The sequence below is a fragment of the Macaca fascicularis genome, chromosome X (assembly GCF_037993035.2).
Source record: "Macaca fascicularis isolate 582-1 chromosome X, T2T-MFA8v1.1".
Lineage (NCBI taxonomy): Eukaryota > Metazoa > Chordata > Mammalia > Primates > Cercopithecidae > Macaca > Macaca fascicularis.
The window spans coordinates 79,515,812-79,526,452 of NC_088395.1; the positions used below are offsets into that span (position 1 = coordinate 79,515,812).

General features: G+C 38.7%; 1 non-coding gene and 1 pseudogene across 1 annotated transcript; both read right to left on the bottom strand.

Moving 5' to 3' along the window:
* Nucleotides 1-6,913: 6,913 nt before the first annotated feature.
* On the bottom strand, nucleotides 6,914-7,129 carry LOC123571545 (small nucleolar RNA U3). The gene has a single exon (XR_006695690.1). It is a non-coding gene; the product is annotated as a small nucleolar RNA U3 (small nucleolar RNA).
* Nucleotides 7,130-8,943: 1,814 nt separating this feature from the next.
* LOC102134340 (F-actin-capping protein subunit alpha-1-like) lies at nucleotides 8,944-10,321 on the bottom strand (annotated as a pseudogene).
* Nucleotides 10,322-10,641: the final 320 nt, after the last annotated feature.

Consider the following 10,641-nt stretch of genomic DNA (forward strand, 5'->3'; position numbering starts at 1 on the left):
ACACCTTGATTTAGGACTTCTGGCCTCCAGACTGTAAGAGAATAGTTTTCTGTTGTAAGCCACCCAGTTTGCGGTAATGTGTTGCAGCAGCCCTCAGAAATGAATAAAGTCAACCCTGTCTCTACTAAAGTACAAAAATTAGCCAGGCACGGTGGTGCACATTTGTAATCCCAGCTACTCTGGAGACTGAGGGACAAGAATCACTTGAACCCGGGAGGCAGAGGTTGCAGTGAACCAAGATCATACCACTGCACTCCAGCCTGGGTGATAGAGTGAGATTCTCTCTCTCTAAATAAATAAGTAAATAAAAATCTTCTTGCCCCAAGATCATGAGTAAATGATCATTTATCTCATATTTTTATTGTTGTGCTTTTTATCTGTAACTTTTAATTCCTCTGTATTTTTCTAAATGGGTCTAGACAGAAATTTAGCTTAATATTTTCCTAAATGGTTAGCCAGTTATGCTAACACCATTTACTGAGTAATTCTTTTCCCTTGATTTGAAATGCTGCTTTGAGCATACTCATGAGTCTGTTTCATCAATCTATTTTTCTATTCCTTCACCAATATTGTACTACTTTGGAATTTTAGAATCATCGGGTCAGGTTCTAAGGAAATTACTTTTGGGTGAGTCCGGGTCTCACTCTGTCACCTAGGCTGGAGTGCAGTGGCACAATTATAGCTCACTGCAGCCTTGAACTCTTGGGCTCAAGCAATCCTCCTGCCTCAGCCTCTCAAGTATCTAGGACTACAGGTGCATGACACCATGCTCCATTAATTTTTTCATTTTCTTGTAGAGGTGGGGTGTATATTGTGCAGGCAGGTCTTGAACTCCTGGCCTCAAGTGATCTCCCTCCTAGGACTTTCAAAGTGCTGAGATTACAGGTGTAAAGCCACCATGCCCAGTCGAAAATTCTGATTTTTATTGTGATTGCATTGAATTTGTAGATTTGTTTGGGGAGAATGGACATATTGACAGTGTTTTGCTTTCCTGTCTACAAAAAAATGTACATTTATTTATTCGGAGCTTGTTTTATTTCTTTCGGTAAACTTTATATTTTTCTCCAAGAAAGTTGTCAGGCCTCTGAGTCCAAGCCAAGCCATCGCATCCCCTGTGACTTGCACGTATATGCCCAGATGGCCTGAAGTAACTGAAGAATCACAAAAGAAGTGCAAATGCCCTGCCCCGCCTTAACTGATGACATTCCACCACAAAAGAAGTGAAAATGGCCGGTCCTTGCCTTAAGAGATGACATTATCTTGTGCAATTCCTTTTCCTGGCTCATCCTGGCTCAAAAAGCTCCCCCACTGAGCACCTTGTGACCCCCGCTCCTGCCCACCAAAGAACAACCCCCCTTTGAATGTAATTTTCCTTTACCTACCCAAATCCTATAAAAGGGCCCCACCCTTATCTCCCTTCGCTGACTCAGCCCGCCTGCACCCAGGTGATTAAAAAGCTTTATTGCTCACACAAACCCTGTTTGGTGGTCTCTTCACACGGACGCGATGACAAAAGTCTTGAAGTTTTTGGTTAAGTTTATTTCTTGGTATTTTTTCGGCTGTTATATTTTAATTGATCATTATTGTGTATAGGGAAATTATTTTTGTACGTTTACTTAATATCCACTCTCTGTTAAACTCTTATATTAAATCTAGTGGTTTGAAGGTGATACTTTTCGGTTTTCTAGATAGTCATATGATTTGCTAAGAGTAAAAACTGTGCTTTTGTCTTTTAAATCTTAATGACCCTTGTAGTGGGGATAGTGGTTATCACTTCTTGCTCCTGACTTTGATGGGACTAGGTGTAATATTTCACAATTAAATAGGTCTGCAGTAGGTTTCCAGAAGACACCATTATCACATTAAAATAGTTTCTTTTTCTCCTTGGCTTCCTAAAACTTTACTATTAATATTATTTTGAAAGAATGTTGAATTGTATTGGATTCTTTTTCTGCATGCATGGAAAAAACTACGGTTTTATTCCTTTACTTGGCTAATGTGTGAATTACATCGATATGTTTCCTTATTTTTATTCCTGAGCTAAACCACACTTGATCACGATAAACACACTAGATTTAATACACACTAGATGCAATTTAGTAATATTTTATTTATAATTTTCAAATCTTTGTTTTTAAATTATGTCAGCCTATAGCCTTCTATTTTTACCAGTCCTTGTTTCATTTCAGTATCAAGATTATGCCTGATTGTAAAATGGCTTTGATAGTTTCCCATCTTTTTCTTTGGAACTGTTCAGATGAAATGAAAATTATGTGTTACTTGCAGTCTTGATGAAACTTATCTGGTAGAACTTACTCACTTGCTGCCTTTTTGAGAACAGGTAGATTTTTGAAAATCATTTCAATTTCTTCTCTGGTTATGGCAGAGAATAATGCAATAGAGAGTTGAGGTTATTATCAAGATTTTCAACTTCTTGGGTCAGTTTTGATAATATTTTCCTAGAAGCATGCCAATTTAAGTTGGCTCAGGGTTTCTCAATCTCAGAATTATGGACGTTTTGGGCTGGCTAATTCTTGGTTGTGGGAGGCCGACCTGTGCATTCTAGAATGTTTAGCAACATCCTTGACCTCTACCAACTAGATGTCAGTAGCACCCTGCCCCACCACCCTCCCCTGCCCCCTGCCATTTGTGACAACGAAAATGCCTCCAGATATTGCAAAGTATTCTCTGGAGGTCAAAATTTGTCAGTATAAAGTTGTGTGAGGTTTTGCATGTAGTTCTTAAGTCGCTTCTAAATCTGAATCATGTCCCCTTTTGTATTCTTGATGTATTTCATGGACATGCCAAGAAATTTGTCTATTTTATTAGTCTTTTCCCAGACCAGCTCTTAATATTATTGATCAATTATATCCTTATTTTTGTATTCCTTTGTGACCTACCTATTAAATGGAAAAATTTTAAAAAGATTTCATTACAAAAATAGAATGTACAATACAGTGAACCTTACCACCTTGCTTCAACAATTGTCAGCTCTTGTCTAATTTTGTTTCCGTCATCCATACCTTCTCACCCTCTCCTTTCCCATATTATTCTGAAGCAAATCCCAGATTGTATATTCTTACAACCATAAATATTATGTACCTACAAAATTAAGAAAGCTTTATTAAATATAACCATGCACCCATGATTACACCTAAAATACAATTTCTTAATATTATCAAATATCCTTTCTTTGTTCAAATTTCCCAATGTTTCATAAATGCTTGTGTATGTGCGTGTGTGTGTGTGTGTGAGAGAGAGAGAGAGAGAGAGAGAGAGAGAGAGAGAGAGGTTTAGTTTGTCAGAATCAAGAACCAATAAGGTCCATGCATCACATTTGATTCACACGCTTCTTAAGTCTCTAAGTCTTTTGAGCCTTAGGGGTCCCTTCTTATTTTTCCTTTTTTTCCTAGGAATGTGATGAATAAATCAAGTTTTTTCTCTTGTAGGGTTTCCCCAGTTGAGCTTTGCGGATTTCGTTCCTATGGTAACCATTTAACATATTCTCTGTCTTCTGTATTTCCTACAAATTGGTGCTTTACGTTAGAGGCTTTATCAGATTCAGGCTCAGTTACCTTGGCTAGACTGCTCATAGGGTATATGGAGTTCTCCCATCAGGAGACACATAATATCTGGTTGTCCCTTAATTCATTAAGAGTTGCAGAACAGTGATATCCTATCATTCTATATTCATTTATTAGCTGACTTTTTTTAAATAAAGAAAACTTCCCTTCATCTGCTATTTGGAACCTACCAGTACAGTTTGCATAGGATAGGCAGGATAAATGCTTGACTCTTTCCCTTTATTTATTGGTTTCCAAAATAATGAGCTGGTTCCCTATCATCTTTCAAACGTGACCAATTTTTTCCCAGTATTATCATAAGCATATAAGTTTAAACATTTGATATATTTCAATCCGTTAGTTAATCTCCTTATTGATGCTCAAATTGTCCAGCAGGACTTTGGCCAGTGGGAGCCTCTACACCCTGGCTACTGTGTCCTTTTGACAGAACCCTATTGGTCTGTGATAGCCTCCTTGCTTTCTGAGACTCCAAGATATTGGAGGCTCTACTTGTCCATTTCCTGCCCCCAGACTAGACGTCAGCATTTCTCCTAGGATCCCTGGTTCCTTTTATTGTGAAATGGTGTTTGGAGAAAAAATCTGGGCTCTGGTCATTATGATCTTTCCAATCAAGATTCAAGGCTAAAGAAGTTTTACTTCACCTCAACAATCTGCATCGTCTTTCTCCCACAAATAAAATCCTAGTTCTCAAGACAACAGCAAACAATCTGTGTTATCATCTCACTCATCTGTGTTTTCCTACCATATACAGATAACAGTTTCAGAGTAACAATACCAGCTATGCCACCAAAAATATGATTACTACAAAGAGTTTAAGATTCTTTTGCAGATATTTTTGTCCCTACCTTAAGATGTATCCTGTTAGAATATACATCAATGTTGTTGTGTTTTAAAGTTACTTTATGTGTGATTATGTTAGCTTCTGGATACACAGGTTCATTTGTTTCATTTTGCTTTTGACTTAAAATATTTTATTTTTAATTTTTGTGGTTACATAGTAGGTGTATATATTTATGGGATATATGAGATATTGTGATACAGGCATACAAAGTATAATAATCATATCAGTATCAATGGGGTATACATCACCTCCAGCATTTATCTTTTATGTTACAAGTAATCCAATTATATTCTTTTAGTTATTTTAAAATGTACGATTAAATTATTAACTATAGTCACTCTGTTGTGCTATCAAATACTAGATCGTATTTATCCTTCCTAACTATTGTTTTAGAAGTGCTTTTCTAAAAAGGTATGTTAAAATTGTGTAATATACTTACATGGTTCCAAAGTCAACTCTACAGAAGGAGGTATACTCAAAGAAGACTAGCTTTTCACCCTAATTCTTTATGCTATTTGTTCCCACCCCCATAGGTAATCACTTTTCTTTATATCGTGGCTTATCTTTCCCTTTTAAATTCAAATATATATTGTATTTTTAAACAAAAATATATATAAAGGAAGACATAGGATTATACACACACACACACACACATTTATTTATTTATTTCTCTTCCCTTACGTAGCTGGTATGATATTATACACACTTTTATCCACCCTGCTTTCTTTAAAACAAGCAACACATCTTGGGCATCACTCCCTCAGAGAACGTAGAGATATTCTTTTTTTTTTTTTTTTTTTTTTTTTTTTTTTTTTTGAGACGGAGTCTTGCGCTGTGTCACCCAGGCTGGAGTGCAGTGGCGGGATCTCGGCTCACTGCAAGCTCCGCCTCCCAGGTTCACGCCATTCTCCTGCCTCAGCCTCCGAGTAGCTGGGACTACAGGCGCCCGCCACCACGCCCGGCTAGTTTTTTGTATTTTTAGTGGAGACGGGGTTTCACCATGTTAGCCAGGATGGTCTCGATCTCCTGACCTCGTGATCCACCCGCCTCGGCCTCCCAAAGTGCTGGGATTACAGGCTTGAGCCACCGCGCCCGGCCCGAGATATTCTTTGTTCCTTTTCAAAACTGCACAGTACCTCATTTTGTGGACATACCAGACCTCTATTAAGAGAACATTTGAGTTGTTTCCAGTCTATTGCTGTTATAAATAAGGCTTCAACAAATAGCCATGTGCATATCTATTCTGATAATTGTCTTTTAGTTGATGGATTCCATATGTTTAAATGTATTATGATTGCCGTATTTGGAGAGCTTTTTCTACCATCTCGCTTCGTATTTTCTTTTTTACCATTTTTTTAAACTTTCTTTTTCCTTTCCTTCCTTCTGTAGGATTGATAATGCTTTCTATATTCCCTTTTGTTCCCTACACTGGCTTAGAAACTACAGTTTGCATTGCTGTTGTTTTGGTGGTTGCGCTTGTTTTTAATATGTACACTTAACTGTAAAATGTTTTAATACATGTAACATAATTCAGTGTTTCTATTCTTTGAAACATGACAAGGTTTGTTGCATACTTTATGGACTCATTGAACAACCCTCTTTCTTCAGCTAGTTTTCATTGCCTAAAATGTTCGTTTCATCTTTTAGCTCACCTTTTCTTGAATAAGTAATACATTCATATGATTCAAAAACGGAAACAACAATGAAAGTTATAGAGTGAAAAGTCTTGCTCCTATTCCTCTCCTATCTTTCCAGTTCACTCTACCTTCCCCCAATCAGTTAATCCCTGTAAATGCAATTTTTTCAGGGTTCTTTTTTTTTTTGAGACAGAGTCTCACTGTTAGCCAGGCTGGAGTGCAGTGGCACGATCTCGGCTCACTGCAACCTCTGCCTCTCGGGTTCAAGCAATTCTTCTGCCTCAGCCTCCCGAGTAGATGGGACTACAGGCACGTGCCACCACGCACATTGTTTTTTGTTTTTTGTTTTTTTTTGGTATTTTTAGTAGAGACGGGGTTTCACCGTGTTGGCCAGGATGTTCTCGATCTCCTGACCTCGTGATCCACCCGCCTTGGCCTCCCAAAGTGTTGGGATTACAGGCGAGAGCCACCATGCCCGTCCGGTCTCAGGGTTCTTTACGTAGCATATATACTCTTATTTTACCTCCTTTGTTACGTAGTGTATCATACTGTGTTTGGCACCTTGATTTTTTTACTCTTAGCAGTACATCTTGGAGATCTTTTCATATTGGTACAAATACAGTTTCCTCATTCTTTTATATGTCATAGTATTTCACTGTATGAATGATTCTTAAGTTATCTAACCAGTATCCTGTTGAGAGATACTTGCATCATTTCCAGTCTTTTGCTGTTATAAAAAAACTGAAATTAAGAACACTGTATATATTTTATATGTGTTGAGATATATTGGCAAACACTCAAAAATCGAATTGCTGGTTCAGTGGAAATGCTATATTTGTAATTTTTTAAATACCATTCAGACTGCGTTTTCTACCTCTTAGTCTCCTGATGGAAGAGAAGAACGATTATCAATGGCAAATGGCAGTTTCAGCGAAGCAACACCAACAGCTGGCTTCCCACTCACTAGAGAATGCTGTGCCTCCTCCTTGTGGTTTCTGACGCCTTACACATTCAGAGAAACTATTCTAGTAATGAACTGAAGAAATGATCCCTGAAAGTATGGTCTTTATTCTTAGTTTTGATAGATAATGCCATATTGCCCTTTATTGGAGTTTATACTACCCATTAGGAATGTATGAGAGTGTTTACTTTTCCACAGCCTTGCTAATAAAATGAGTTATTAATTTTTGGGGTGGTTGCCAATCTTAGCAATTGTATTTTGCTTCTTTTTTTTTTTTGAACAAAATGGGTACATTTTTGTTAGACTACCTGATACAGAAGATAGCGTGGTATGGATGGATAGCATGAATAACAAATGATACCAATGCACTTTATTTGAAATAAACAAAAATGCCTACACAGCTCAATGGGCCACTTGGAAACAAATTGTTGCTTGACTGTGTTACTGAGCAAAAACAAAGTCAAAGCACAAACACCCTTCTTTTTTGACATGTATTTGGAGATAGGTAGGAAGACACTACCTGGTCCTTTTTTTTTTTTTTTTTTTTTTTTTGAGACGGAGTCTCGCTCAGTCGCCCAGGCTGGAGTGCAGTGGCGTGATCTCGGCTCACTGCAAGCTCCGCCTCCCGGGTTCACGCCATTCTCCTGCCTCAGCCTCCGAAGTAGCTGGGACTACAGGCTCCCGCCACCACGCCCAGCTAATTTTTTGCATTTTTAGTAGAAACGGGGTTTCACCGTGTTAGCCAGGATGGTCTCGATCTCCTGATCTCGTGATCCGCCCGCCTCAGCCTCCCAAAGTGCTGGGATTACAGGCGTGAGCCACCGCGCCCGGCCTGGTTCTTTAAAAAACTGTTCTTTCCTTAAGGCCTGCTCATAGAAGTGTGAACAATGTAAATGAACCCGTCATTTCCAATTATAATATCATATCATATCTATGTCAGCTGTGTATTCTGAGATCACACACAAACCTGTGTATAACCAATATACCTGGAAAGAGCTGCTATACCACAGTTATACTTGAGTTCTTGGCAGGCAGGACAGAGGAACAGTAATAGGGAGTAAGTTTTACATCCTGTTTAGAATCACCACTATTCCCTTAAATGACAGGTTAGAATAGAAAGATGCTACCTGGAAGTTATCCTTTTTACTTTGGTTCATTTTTAGTTTTTATTCATGATTTACATAGTTGCTTGATTCATTTGCTTATAGCACAATCCTGCCACAAAGTATAAAAGGGTAGGATACTTATTATTTCTTCAACATCTGCATTTTTCAAGTTTTTAAAAACAAATGGATAAAACTCTGCTAAAAATGCAGATGTCTATAACTTCAGTGGTATTGGATGGGAAGGAGACAATGAGGGAAGGGAAAAAAAAAAGCAAACACGTTCATGTGCAGGGAATGTGGTTAAAGCCTTTGGATTTAAAAACCTGTTTCTCAGAAAAGCTGTCACTTCCTTTGTCCTCCAAAAAAGGACCTGAAAAGTCCCAATCCAAACTTTGGAAAACTATAGTTATGAGATGCTATAAATGTTCAAAGCAGTCAGAAGGAGAAGGATGAATGTGTCTTTTATTTAGCTATAGTTCGTAGCATAGCCACTTTAGCTGTTAGTGGATCAGTAAAAACCACTGAATTACCAGAAGTGCTTGGAAGGATAGGGGTAGAAAGTAATGAACATAATACCTTATGTAAATCAGTAACAGGGTTTCCTGGCCCAGGAAAACTTTAAACAGTAAAATGACTCTAAAGTAGATCTCTGTCTCCAACATTAAGTGTAGCAGAATTAACAACAACCAAAACATTTACATGTAGATCTAGTGATAACAGAAAATTACAAGGCAGAGAGCATAAAAGAATCAAGACCATGCTATAGATTCTACAGTATTCTATGAAGCTAGAAAAATTTGAAAACCTTAGCAAAATATCACTCTTGTTTATAAATCACTTATTTATCATATGATGACACGTTGAATCCTTGTCTTTCCTCATACTGAAGAATCCTACATTCAGTCTTTAAGCATTCTGCATTTCTTTGCCAATCTGGTAGCTGAGTATCTTGTTCCAGTCAATTTTCCTGCGGGTAACTGGAAGCTGCCAGTGCAAGGCCTAGAATGTGGTATCTGACATTGTTTGAGCGTTTTCACTAATTGCTGTCTGATAGTCACTTTCTGCATTCCCTGTGATTTTAATAAACTCCTTGGCAGTTTGGACTTCATTCGAAACAGTTAGTGAATCCTGTACATCTTTATGACTAACCAACTGAACATTGCCATATTCATAATAGTGAATCTTAAGCACTCCAGCCACCTGGGCTGTAGGAGGTGTGATGATGAACTTCCACTCCAATGACCACTTCAGAAGTTTTAAGGCTGAAACTGGTGGCTTTCAATGCATGCAGGAATAGTCTGTTGCCCATCTATAGTTTTAGCATAAACAGTACAGAAGACGCTGGAATAATGATCTTTCACGTAGGCTATTAAAGCAGGGTCACCGGATTCTCTCCAAGACTTCAGACCTCCATCTACTTCCTGTGGCTGGGGCTCACTTGCTTTTTTCCATACGTGATCAAATTTAAAGGAAATTTTGTTTCTTGGATCTAGAAATCTGCTATTACCTAGGTCAGAGTGCTCTGCAATTAAGACCTGTTCTGGGCCGGGCGCGGTGGCTCAAGCCTGTAATCCCAGCACTTTGGGAGGCCAAGACGGGTGGATCACGAGGTCAGGAGATCGAGACCATCCTGGCTAACACGGCGAAACCTCGTCTCTACTAAAAAATATTTAAAAAACTAGCCGGGCGAGGTGGCGGGCGCCTGTAGTCCCAGCTACTCCGGAGGCTGAGGCAGGAGAATGGCGAGAACCCGGGAGGCGGAGCTTGCAGTGAGCTGAGATCCGGCCACTGCACTCCAGCCTGGGCAACTCCAGAGCAAGACTCCGTCTCAGAAAAAAAAAAAAAAAAAAGACCTGTTCTTCATATCCTTCTCTGTCTTCACAGACGTGAACTGATCCATGTTATGCTGGACACATGCTTGTGCTGCCCCTTCGCTGAGGAGAGTGTCATTATTAAGTATTAAACATCATTGAATACTCATTAAATTCCCATAGGGGAGCATGAGTGATGAATTTAGCAGCTATGCACACCTTCTCCTCATCCAACACTCAATCCTCAAAGTCAGCCATCTTGGGCTGCTCTCTGCATTTTTCTCATTATGAGGATGAGCGTCTTTGGGGGCCATTTATATTTTCCTTTTCTGCCTTTTGTCTACTCATGAGGCTTGCCTGTTTTTCTATTGGGCTGCTGGTCTTTTATCGAATTCTAGGCCATCTTTTATGGCATTTGAATCTTGAATCATGGTTAGGAAGGCTTTCCCTGAAACTCGGGTTAGAAAAGAATTCTTCCATGTTTCCTTCGAGTGCTCTTTGTTATTATTTTCTACATTTAAATAATTGATTCCTCTCTGGTTTATCGTGAGGTACAGTGTGAAGTATGAATCTACTTTATTTTTTTTCAGATGGCTACCTAGTTGTCACAACAGTTTACTGAATTGTTCACCTTTTCTCCAACCAATTTAAGATGACACATTCAGTCAGAAGACACATTCATCCTTCTGCTTCTGACTGCT